Source organism: Nannospalax galili, unplaced genomic scaffold (genome assembly GCF_000622305.1).
Source record: "Nannospalax galili isolate Female #2095 unplaced genomic scaffold, S.galili_v1.0 scaffold734, whole genome shotgun sequence".
NCBI lineage: Eukaryota > Metazoa > Chordata > Mammalia > Rodentia > Spalacidae > Nannospalax > Nannospalax galili.
The window spans coordinates 2051031-2063734 of record NW_008337073.1 but is presented as its reverse complement, the minus strand read 5'-3'; the positions used below and the strand labels follow the sequence as shown (position 1 = coordinate 2063734).

General features: G+C 38.3%; 1 non-coding gene across 1 annotated transcript; it reads right to left on the bottom strand.

Annotated features, from left to right (window-relative positions):
* Positions 1 to 499: 499 nt before the first annotated feature.
* On the bottom strand, positions 500 to 663 carry LOC115070186. The gene has a single exon (XR_003849386.1). It is a non-coding gene; the product is annotated as a U1 spliceosomal RNA (small nuclear RNA).
* Between the last annotated feature and the right edge of the window lie 12041 nt (positions 664 to 12704).

The following is a 12704-nucleotide window of genomic DNA, read 5'->3' as shown; positions in this document are numbered from 1 at the left end:
ATCCAGAAGTCTGGGAGCCATTGTTTTACCAAAGGAATTACAAATTCTTAATAAATTCAAAGTGTCCATGGGATCTTCCAGCTGCCACCTAAAAGTAAAACAAACCAATCAACCAAACACGTAGGGAGGTCCAATGTAAGCCTAGAAAGAGAAAACAAAAAGTCTAATTTCCCCTAATTAATGAGTCTCTATGTCAATGCTTCATCAATCCCTCCAGTCCTCACATTGTATATCTAGCTAGCAGTTATTTACCAATTAATGTACATCAAGTAACAGCTCTCACACCCAGTCATGCAATTTTACCATTGTGTTACATGTACTTTATCAACTTACAAGATGTGTGACCAGTGGCAGAGATATCTGGTATCTATCTCTAAAAGGTGACCAAATTCCAGCCTATTTAAAATTGTAACTTTTGAGTAGCTGGGCCAAAGCTTTAAACAGAGTTATAATGTAATTTCTTTTTTTTAAATGTATTTTTATTTATTTATTTTTATTTTAGGGGAAAGCGTGAACTTGGTCCCCCACTATCACAAATTATGAAGTCAAGTTTCCTGCATTTAGGGAAATTGCAGAGGTCAGCCTGCCTGGAGTACAATGGATGAGCCTCACCCTGGAAAAACCACCTTCATGATCATGATATCGCCCCTGCCAGGTAAGTATATAATGTAATTTCTTAAAGATAATTGTGTAATACTTTCAGGCTTTTGCCAGGTACCACTCAAGGCAATCTTAATGTCTTCAGGACCGTTGCATGAGTTTTCATGTTTGGAGATAGTACACACAATATTTGGTTCTTGTGTTAATTCTTTTGATAGGTGCATGTTAGTATTAGCCTTTGAAAGAACTGTAAAGCGATTTCTTTAACATCTTGTGTTTTTTACTCATTTCTGTTTAACAAATCACTACAAATTTGACTGGCTTAAGATAACCCCCACATTTTCGTCTTGTAGCATCCGTGGGTCAAGAGTCTGGGTGTGGCTTAGGTAGGTCATCTGCCTCAGGATCTCTCAAGGGCAGCCTTCATGGTGCTAGTCAGAGTTGGGTCTCATCTGAAATCTTAATTGGGAAAAGATATGCCAGATTAGGGGGGTGGTGGGGGCAGAATTCCATTTCTCTGGGAGTATTGGACTGAAGGCCTCAGTTTCCTAGCTTACTGTTAGCTGTGAGCTATCCCTAATCTTTTGCCCTGTATTTCCAAAATTGTCACTTGCTTCATTAAAGCATATAAACTAGGAGGCAATAGAGTCAGAAGTTACAGTCAGGTAGATCATAGTCAAGGGTTAGAAGCAAATGGCAGATTCTGCTAGCACTCTGGGGAAGGGGATTACAGAAAGGTGACTATTAAGAGGCCAGGATAATTGGGTCACTTTAGCATCTGCACAATACACTCTTGGATTTGGAAGATATGAAGCCTAAAAACCGGGCTTATTTATTTACTTCCTTCCCTTCTTACAGAACGCAAATCTTTGAGTTCACCTGGGGGAAGGTAGCCTGAAATGATGAACGGTCTGAATTACAAAATAATATAAAGTTGGAACCATGTTGCTCATAGTAGACAATATATTAAAATTAACACAAATCATGTATCACCAAGGAAAGTCCTATTTGCCTTTCTTCAATAATCACAATGTAGCCATTTATAATTGACATTTCGTTTTGTTCCAGACAATAGTTGAGGAAGTATTTTTTATGTTTCCAGTACCTGATTAATGTGGTAGAGAACACAAATTAATTTTATGACAAGATTTGTTCTCTTAAGATATTTATATTTAGAAATGAGGGGTGGTGAGACAGGAACAAAGCATACACCACTGTAACAGAGAACAAAATAGATTACATTAATCTAGCGCTAAATGCATTTAATAACACCCTCAACTCTGGCACAGAAAGGAAAGATCAAATTTGGGAAACATTACTAAGAGCTTTCTAAGGGGAAGTGGAGCTGCAAAGATGTATGAGGTTTGGATGAGAAGCAAGGAAGAAAATAAGAGACAATAAAGGGAGACAGGAAGTACCCTGAACTCATACAGACCAAAGGAGCTACTTTCAGAGAAGTGAATGGGCGATGAATAAAGTTAGTAGGGTGTTGCTTTTGAAGGGCTTGGATGCTGGAAGAAATAATAACTTATTGAGCAGTAGCTAATATTTATTCTTCAGGAGAGGATGAAGGTGTTTTTTAGGGAGACTTAGGGTATTAAAAAGAGGGCCTGGAAAATAATGCCTTACATATTCTGCTGGTGAGGGTTGAAACAATGCACTGGAATAATATTCAGGATGAAGAATTGACAATGTGTGTGTATGTTTGTGTGTGTGTGTGTGTGTGTGTGTGTGTGTGTGTGAGAGAGAGAGAGAGAGAGAGAGAGAGAGAGAGAGAGAGAGAGAAAGAGAGATTTGCTGGTACATGCATCCATGCATATGTGTATGAGCCACAATAGGATGTCAGGTCCCGTGTCCTGCTCTATCACTTTCTTTATTCCCTTGAGATGGCCAGCCAGCAAGCCCTAGAGATCCCCTGCCTGTACCCCTCACAGAGCTGTCGACATACAGCTTTTTACATGTGTGCTGGAGCTATGAATTCACATCCTCATGCTTGCACAGAAAATGCTCTTATCCACTGAGTCACCTTCCTAATTCCAAAGAATTGACATCTTGAAGGGACTTTAGTGATGGCATGGAGCATGTATTTATCCTCACCTTTGGCAGTCTTTCATCTCCCTCTGCAACGGATGGCAATGGGCAGCCAACAGCCCACTTAGGCCAATGGATTTGTTGGCTACACTAAATATTGGTATCTCTTGACTTTAAATGTTTGATTCCTAGAATATTTGCTTATTAATAAATGCCTCAAAAGTCTAAAAGCAACTAAGAGCTTTTGACATTTTAAGCACTAGAACAGGAACTCAGAAGAGACTTTTATGTCTTTTTCCAATTAATCACAAATGGAATTGCATTCAAACTATAGTGATTTTTAAAGGTGCCTCGCAAAACAACAGTTCTGTAATATTTTGCAGGGTTTACTTTTTTTTTTAAAGATTCATTTATTTTTAATTATGTGTATATGTGTGTGTGCATGTGAGTGCAGGTGTCCTTAGAGACCAGATAGGGCAGCAGATCCCCTGGAGCTGGAGTTATATGAAATTGGTTGTGAGCTACCTGGAGTGGGTGCTGGGAACTGAACTCCAGTCCCCTATGAGAGCAATACTTACACTTAACTGATGAGTTATCTCCCAAGTCCCCTCTGCCGCTCACTTTAGTAGCTTTTCTGAAAACAAAACAGACAAAACTCCCAAGTATGTTGTGGAAAGATCCATAGTCAAATAAGCTTTAACCTTGTATTTGTTAGATAAAAGCTGGGCAGGGAATAACCACAGAAAACACAAGAGGACTCCGGCAAAGCAAAGTTTATTTCTTAGGATTGCTGGTGGCTGGCAGCTCAGCTGGGGAGAGAAAGGCAACCAGCCGCCTACTGACTGCTGAGGAAGTTCTTACAGGAGGGTTGGGGAATGTGGAAGGTGGCAAAAATAATCTTTAGTTTCAAGGGAATTAGCTTGAACTGAAACAGTTCTTATATCAGTGGGTCTGAGTGCAGGGGCCTGTTTATCTTCTAAAATTATCTGGGGAACAGCTTTGAGCTGAGACAGCTCTAAATGTGGCTGCCTGGCCAGTTCCTGTTTTGCAAGGGAACCCTCATGGCCTGTCTTGTGAGGCTTTTCTACGTTGGGAGAGGGTCATCTGCAGACCTGGACTCTAACAGTAGTAAAATGTAAAAAACTAAAAAAATTCCACTGTGAATGAACCGCCATGACGATGAGATGAATTCTGATAATCAAGTGTTTCTCAAATTTCTTTGATAATGGAACTTTGTGTGTGTGTGTGTGTGTGTGTGTGTGTGTGTGTGTGTGTGTGCAAGGGGTGTATGGATGTGTGTTGTGTATGTGGTATGCAGGTATATATGGGTCCAGTGTGTGGGGTGTGTATGTTATGTGGTGTGTACGTGTATGTAGTATGTGTATGAGAAGGGTATGTGTGTGTGGTCTGTGAGAGAGTACGGGTATGTGGGAATGTATTTTGTGTGTGTGTGTGTGTGTGTATGTGTGGTTGGGTGTGTTCCTGTGTGGTGTTTAGGGGTGTGGAGAGGGGAGGCTGTGGCACTGTGTGCATGTACATTATTCCCGTTAGGATGAGGTCTCTAGGAAACGCCATCGTGGTAGTATGTTTTCAATGAGGTCAACAATTTTTTGGGAATTAGAGTTTTAGCTTGTGAATCATCAAGTCTCTTCTTGTCATAAATTCCCTTCACATTTCGCGTAGTCATGTTTTAAATCTTTCTTTCCCCACAGTGCCTGTGCCAGGGATCGAGTAAGAAAGAAAACAAACAATGCAAGGCTAGGCTTGATGTTTCTTGTGACTATCCTGAGTTAAATGGCTTAGAAAAGGGAAATATTCAAACTAAGGATGCTTCTTGGCCTGGAGTATAAAAAAATCTTTGCTCTTCAAACTGACGCTTAGTGGGCAGATGGATTTAAGTACTGTCTTCATTCTTCAAGAATGGGAACTTGAACAAATTACTTCACCTCGCTGAACTCCTTCCACTTTTTTCTGTCCTCTCTCCACTAATTTACATTATTTTACTCTATGAAACTTTTAAAAACTTCTCAGAAACACAGAATCTTTTAGAAGAGCAGTTCTATGAAAGAGCGAATAACCAACACACATTTTGGGATGTACTTAGTGTATTTTTTAAAATATTGAGGGGCTAGAGAGATATAGCTCAGCGGTTAAGAACACTGGCTGTTCTTGCAGAAGATTCTGGTTGGAATCCCAGCATCCACATAGCACCTAACAACTGTCTGTAACTCCAGTTCCAGGGGATCAGGCAGTCTCTTCTGTCCTCCGTGGGCATTGTACAACATGGATGCACTTACCTACATGCAGGCAGTACATGCATACACATACACATAAAAATAAAAATAATAGCCAGGCGTGGTGGCGCACGCCTTTAATCCCAGCACTCAGGAGGCAGAGGCAGGTAGATGTCTGTGAGTTCAAGGCCAGCCTGGTCTACATAGTAAGTTCCAGGACAGCTGGGGTCTCAAAAAAGACCAAAAACAAATAAATAAATTAAATAAATATAAATAAAATATTTAAAAAATATTGATTGAGCTACTTATAGCATCATTACTTTAGAGTCCAGATTATTGGTTCTAGAATGTGAAAAGATGGTAATTCATAGTGTTGACATGAAGTGTCCCACTGACCAACTTTAATAAACATATTCTCATCAGCTTTTGTCATTCAAAAGGTGCTTTGTTTTGCAAGGCGCATAGCACAGTAGGAAATACTTTATATATCCATGTTATGCCATGTTTGTGCTCTGTTTGCAAGAATTGCAAAGACTCTAAGTTTGGCATTTCATAAACTCAAGCTTCTCAGAAGACAGTCCACGCAGAAAGCTTCCTGAAGGGACACAGGGAAACAGAAAGGGCACATTGTGGTTTTGCTATTTTTTATTGTTGTTCAGTGGCTTAACTCAGATGTGGAGAGTAAGCTCTTCCTCCTTTCACATCATAACCTTTATCAGTCATTTATATTCCTACATATACTGATAAACTTAAAGCAATTATGTAGGCCAGCCAATCATCTACCAATTTGCTTACATCTGGGTGGTGTTTCTATTCCAGTCAGATAAAATGCTTTCTTTTCCTGTCTAAAGATTGCTTCAGATTAGGGATGGCCTTGTTCAGTGCTTCCACTGAGGGTTAGCCTCTTCAGTTATGGTGAGAACTTGCTGAAGCCAACTCTCACCCTCTCCCTCTGGCCATGGTAGTGATGCTACTGGCAAACACATTCTTTGGGTCTGGTGCCAAGTTGCTCAGGTACCTACCTGTGCCTGATTCACCCAGTTTTACTTCCTATTCCTAGAGAGAGTTAAGGCTGTCAGGATACCAGCAAGTGGAGTATTCCATTAGTTATTTTATTTTTAAGTTCTTTTGAGGAATTTATTATTATTGTGGGTATCTGATATGTAAATATGGGCATGCACCCCATGGTACACACTCCCTGGCACATGTATAGGGTCAGAGGATAACTTTGTGGAGTTGTTCTTTCCTTCCCTCTTTACCTCAGTTCTGGGGATTGAACACAGGCCTTCAGTCTTGTGCTACAAACACTTTCCTGGCTGAGCCGTCTTGGCCCCCAGTCTGCTCCATTTAATAGAAGGTAATTTTATTGTTTGTATCTGAATTATTCGGGTATCACAGCAGAGAAATTGGCATCAATGGACTACACAATAATTTAAAATAATTTTTTATTTACTTTGGTTTTATGTGTGTGAGTACTTTGCCTGCATGTATCTTTTTATTTATGTCTAGTTACAGAAAGAGAGAGGGGCAGGGAGGGAGAAATTGGCACTAAAATGTTTATGGTTCTAATTTCTAAATTCTGAACAAATCTTTACAATATTATCTAATAAGACCTAAGATATTCTCCTTATTGAACTCATATAATGCAAGTTATTATTAGTCACTGGAATGTTTTTATCATTTGCCACTCCATAATTTTTTTTGAAGAATAGAGCACCTAAGTGGGGCTCCCATCACAGTTTTGTTGTGGGTGTAAGCTTAGGGGTTGTTTACATACCAGTGTGGGTAAAGCCATAGCAAAGGTCAAAGTTACTGGTGGGCAGTTGTGTATGTGAGTGTGTGCTGTGAAGTCTGGGATTGTGTCTCCTATGAACCTAGTTTAAGCTTTTCTTACCCAGACATATTCATTAGTATCTATGAGAGGAATGTCCAGATACACAGAAAATAGAGTTCAGTTACTGATAGCTCCAGCCATTTATTGAACATCTGTGTTTGAGGCAGTGAGAATGTTCTTGGCAACAAAGTGATCATATTCGACAACATTGGTTTAGGTCTGAGAAGACAGCATTGTTCTTCCCTCTGAGACACAGAAGCTAGCCTCTCACTCACCTTTAACATGCTCTCACAGATGTCCGTCTCTAGACCTCAGGACTCATTTGCAGGGCCATGTTGTGCCATGGTAGCTGATCTTGAATTGCCAACCATCAGAGGGACAACTGTACTTTATTCATTTCTTCTGTATTTGAGGTATCCTTAACTCTCTTAATTCCCCCAAGACTTTTATTGAGCTAATTAGCATAATGAATTGACATATCACTATTCTCCAGTTTAAGGTTTTCTGTTTAACATTACTAGCCATTTAGGACTAACTAAAATGCACCTGAACTTGTGCGTTTTTGATGTACCGCTTTCACATGTTGGCATCTTAGGATACTACCTCTGTGAACTCTTCTCTGCCCTCACACCCAGCTGCCCACCACTCTCTCTGTTTTCTGCCTCTAGCATGCTCCCATCACATGAATGACATTTCCTTATTTAGATGTTGAGCTCAGAGCACAGGTGCTATGCATTCATCACCTCTGTGCTACTGTGTCCTCTCATAGCACCTGGATCCTATAAGTTGAACCAAACAGGCACACACAAAGGAAAATAATGCCAGGAATCAAATATAGGAGTATGTTTCTAGTCAGCTTTTTTGTTTGTTTTCGTTGTATTTGTTGTTTTGTGATAGGCTCTCCTGGTAGCCCCAGCTGGCCTGAAAGTCACTATGTAGACCAGGCTGGCCTTGATCTACAGAGATCTGCCTGCCTCTACCCCGCCCCCCAAGTGCTGGGACTAAAGGCTTGTGCCATCACACCAGGCCTTCTAGTCATCTTTTACCTCATCTCCAGGGCCACCATCTCCTTAGGTGGGAAGGGAGCCAGATCAAAACCAGGTCTTGTAGGGATTCCAGTGAGTTCTAACCAAGCTGTAGAGAAGAGATTCTTCTTGCTTCTTTTTCAGATGTCTCCCAGGAAGGTGAATAGGGAACAGTATCTGGAAAGGGCTCTGGAAAGTTAGGATGTTTCAAGTGTATTTACTGGCTTGTAAATATTTATTTTTTAAGCATAGCAAAACAGAAATTGGATCTGAATGTGTGTTGGGAAATGCAGATTTGCCCTTGTGACAACTTGCTATGAATGTTAACAATATTTGAAATATTTTGTTGCTAATTAGCCAATTTGATATTTGTATGCTGCCTTGGGGGAATTTACAATGACCTATTAACAATTTAACACTAGGCCAATTAGGCAAAACTTTTAGTTTCCTGGAAATGCCTGAATGTGTTTGATAGAAGGAAACAATGACATCACACTTAGGGAACTAGATTAATCAAACCCCTCCCTACTCCCGCTTAGGAAAGCTCTTTCCTAAAACAATAATTCTATGGCCTACTGAGTACTGAATCCCAGACTTCCATGTTCCTGGTAGTGGGAGAGATGAGGGAGCTGAGGCCAGGACAAAAGAGATGGGATGTATCTCTTTTTCCAGTCTCCTGCTGCCCATGCTGCCCTGTCAATCTGCATGAAGGCCAGGTTCTTTCTTTAGTTCTTAAAAATCTACTTGTACTTGAGTTTAGGCACTTTCTTAAAGAGGCAGGAAATGGGGTATGGAATCAATACAGTGTTTGGTTCTGGACTATGTGACTGTCTCCAAAATCCAAATGTTGACATTATAACTCCCACATACCCACATATATGCATGTATAAGTATATATACATGTATGTATATAAATATTTATATATATATATACACACACACACATTTGCGTAGATGGGACTTGGCTTACATGATTGTAGCAGATGCTTTGCAAGTCTGGAAATTTCAGGGCTACAAGGCTATTCAGGGCCCATAAGCAGGATGTTGTCTACAGTCAGAACTATTGCTTTGTGGAGAAGCTTCAGCTCTATTTTCATTCTTTCTACTGATTAAGTGATACTTAATCCAGAATAAATCCTGGATGCCTTTCAGATTTGAATTAAAATCAACTGGTTAGGAACCTTAATTATATTTGCAAAGCAGCATCACAGAAATATGTATAGATCAGTGTTCAGTTAAATAACAGGGAACTGTACCTTAGATAATTTGTAACACAAAAAATAAAAAGCCATTGAAAGTAGATAAAATGCTTACTAAGAAAGCAAGTTTAAAGTACATTTCAACAAAAATTTTAATATTTAACTAATGGGACAAAAGAAATATATATATATATAACTCTTATATATGAACTTTTTAAAACTACATTAAACTCTATTGAAGTGTTTTCCAAACATTAAAAGATATTGGCAGAGAAAGTATATTAGTCAGCTTTCCATCACTGTAACAAAATACCTGAGACAAACAAAACAAAAAACCAAAACTTTCTAAGAAGGAAAGACATGTTTTGGCTCACAGTCTAAGAGGTTTCAATCTGTGGATGCTTGGTCCAGCTGCTTTAGACTTGTAGCACAGTACATAACAATAGGAATGACTAGTGAAGGTCATGTGTTCACTTCATGGTGGTAGGGAATTACAGAGAGAAGGGAAGGGGCTGAAATCCCAAAGGTCTTTTCATGGATACACCCTTAGTGACCTAACTTCCTCTCATTAAGCTCCACCTCTTAAGAGTCCATCACTTTTCAGGAGCACCACAGGCTTGTCAGCGAGCCTTTAACACGTGGCAGTGGGGGTATCTGAGATCCAAATACAGCAGCAAGTATGTAAATTAAATTATAATTCTGACTATTATTAGAGTAAATAATATTTGTCTTATTTCTTTTGCTTGGAAAGTCCAAATTTTAAGTGGTTTTATAATTTTAGTCTGGGACTCAGAAGAGTTGTGTTTAGTCCTTTTTATATGAATAAGAGTTTTATATAATATTGAACTCATTGAGCCAATAGATTCATTCAGTAGATTAAAATTAAAGCACAGTATATGGAAGATACTGTGTCATATTTGGTGAGTAAAATGTCAATTCAAACAAAGATTGGCCCTGCCTCTAAGAATTATATAATCTAGTCATGGAAAAATATGAATCAAATAGTGACAGGAAGATTTTTTACAAAGCAATAGTTAACAGTGAGTCTACATTAATGTTTCTTGACCTGTTCTGTAGTTTCAGAAAGGTTGCCCAAAGAAGGAAGTTTGATTTGGATCTACAAAATGAACAGAAGTCACTTAAGAAATACAGATTTCCAGGTAGTAGTAAATCCTACATGAAAACCCTGAGAAAACCAGGAGGCTAGAGTTCAGGAAGTGATGAACAATCTGGCAAAAGACTATACTGGGGAAGTTTCCAGAAGCAAGCACCTCGCAAGTCACATTGAAGAACTCTGTTTGACTTTATCATAAATGCATTGAAGGCATCATAGGAATTTAAGGTTTTAAATGTGGGCATACACAATCAGTGGATACCACAAATTTCTAATAAGACCTTACAAAGTTCAAATTCTAGTTCAGCTACTAAGGTAGAAAACTCCAGTCCCAGAATCAGCAAATCCTTAAGCCTTATGCATGATAGACATCACTAATAAATCAATCATGTGGATTGTGTGTGTGTGTCTGTCTGTCTGTGTGCCTGTCCCAATTCAGACTTGACAATCTCAAAGTGTTTAAGATAACCAACACAAATTAATCTGATTTGGCACTTAAGACAAACTCTAATTTTTCTAAATTCTTTTGCTTTGCCCAATAAAATACAAAAGTGTTTGGGGGTAAAGTTACTAGATAAAATTCGGGACAACTAATTTAATTTGAATTTCATGTAACTAACTTTGGTTTAAGTATATCTCATACAATATCTAGGACATACTAAACTAAGGTATTGTTGTCTGTGAAATTCATATTTGACTTGTTATTTGTTAAATACAGTAATTCCACTTTGGGAGAATTTATTGACATAAGAAAGGGTGAAAAAGCCCATAGCACAGCACATAATAAATATTTATTCATTCAATAGTTAATTTATTCTAAAACATATAACTTTAGGAACAATATCAGAAATATTGGCTTCTGACTGTTTTCCTCATGTATTAGTTATAAAAATATTTTGTAGCAAAAGTTTGAAGCTGTATTTCAACTTCTATACAATGTCAATTGCATCATTTTTATGGTACCTAATTAGATAGTACAAAACTCCCACAGTTGTTTTGCTCCATCCATTTCTGCTATCTAACGAGAAGAACCTGGTAATAATGGGATCTCAGTATATGGAATGAATGTCAGAATTACCCACACAACTCACAACAGACTACCGTGATAATGCCAAAAACAAACTAATAGTAATTGAAATTTTAAAATGAAGGCTATTAAAATCTTGACTAACTCAAGGAAATTTCTGATACAATGAATGCAATCACTTTTCCAGACTGTGTGGCATCAGCAGGTATCTGCAGGTGCTCACATGCAGTAGAAATTTTCATCCCTGCCAAGCACTATGTGGCAGACTTCTTAGAACAATATCAAATTATATTCCCCAATAAATTCTAGGAGCTGCCTAGACAGTAACAACTTCTTTAGGAATTTACTAGAATAGAAACCTTTGCTGTTTATATAGACTCAAGTCTATGAAATTATATGCAATTCACATAAAAAGATCTAAACAGACAGTTGTAATTGTAGGTCAATCTGATGGTTATCAGGTGATCTCAGGTGGTTCAGGGTCTCAGGTAGTCCAAACTGGTCTCAAAGTCCATGTATGGTCAAGAGTGATTGAACTTGATCTTCCTGCCTCTACCTCTCAAGTGTTGGGATTATGCGTGTTTACCACCACAGTGAACTTAGTAAACATTTTAACATAACATAAAAATGATGCCTCTAGTTTTATTATAAGGCACTGGAAAAATATGAGTTGATAAAAATATGCTTCTTAGATCCAATATATATTATAAAGGTATATTATCTATGGTATCTGTAGTTAATTCTAATATCGCAGTGTCTCTGTACTGGCTGGAATCAGTGTTATCTTGCTTCTGAAAGAGTTAATATTACAAGCATAACTAAGATCATCTAAGATCATTCTTCATGGGTTTCTCCTGGGTTGGCCATATTGTATTATGGAAGATATGATGGAGATGGACCCTTCCCAGTTCCTCTGCCTGCTCGCCTGCCCAGATTCTTCTCAATAAGGGTCCTTTAATTATGTTGGGAGGTGTGGCTGTTGACTGATTCCCCTGCAGATTGCTCATTAACATGCCATCTGAACAATTTAATAACCTTTTTAATTAATCTAAAATTGGCATGTCCCTCTTCAGGCTACAGTGCAGCTTTAGCAAGAGTTGGGTCTCCTGGTAGTTCTCAATTTAGCTTATTATTTGAAACCTAAATCTGCCCAGGCTAATGAGCATGACCAATTCCCCTTCCCAAGACCATGTAGGAGTCTCCATCTGCATTCACTAAAGGATGAGAGGAACAGATGTCTTCGGGTGATATTCTGGTTCTTGGCTTTTTAAGAAGTTCCCATCAGTCTAGAAATGAAAATAGAGAGCAATTGAAAGTAACTTTTTGCTCTCAATTTTTCGTTTAGTATGGTCATTATTATTACTTTCTTTTTGCCTTTCTTTTTGATACTTTGCAACTTCTGTTCTTAATTAGTTCTTCACACTTTGATGCTAGATATAATTTGAGACAATTTAATGAGTTTTGATAATTTGATATAGTGAACTCTTAGTAATCCTGAAGAAAATAGCTATCTTAATGGATTTGGGTGTTTCTGATTGTTTGGTTTTATTTATTTAATTTTGGTTTGTTGTTATTTATTTATTTATTTATTTATGAGGGTGGTTCTCATATATCCCAGGCTAGCCTTGAGCACACAAACT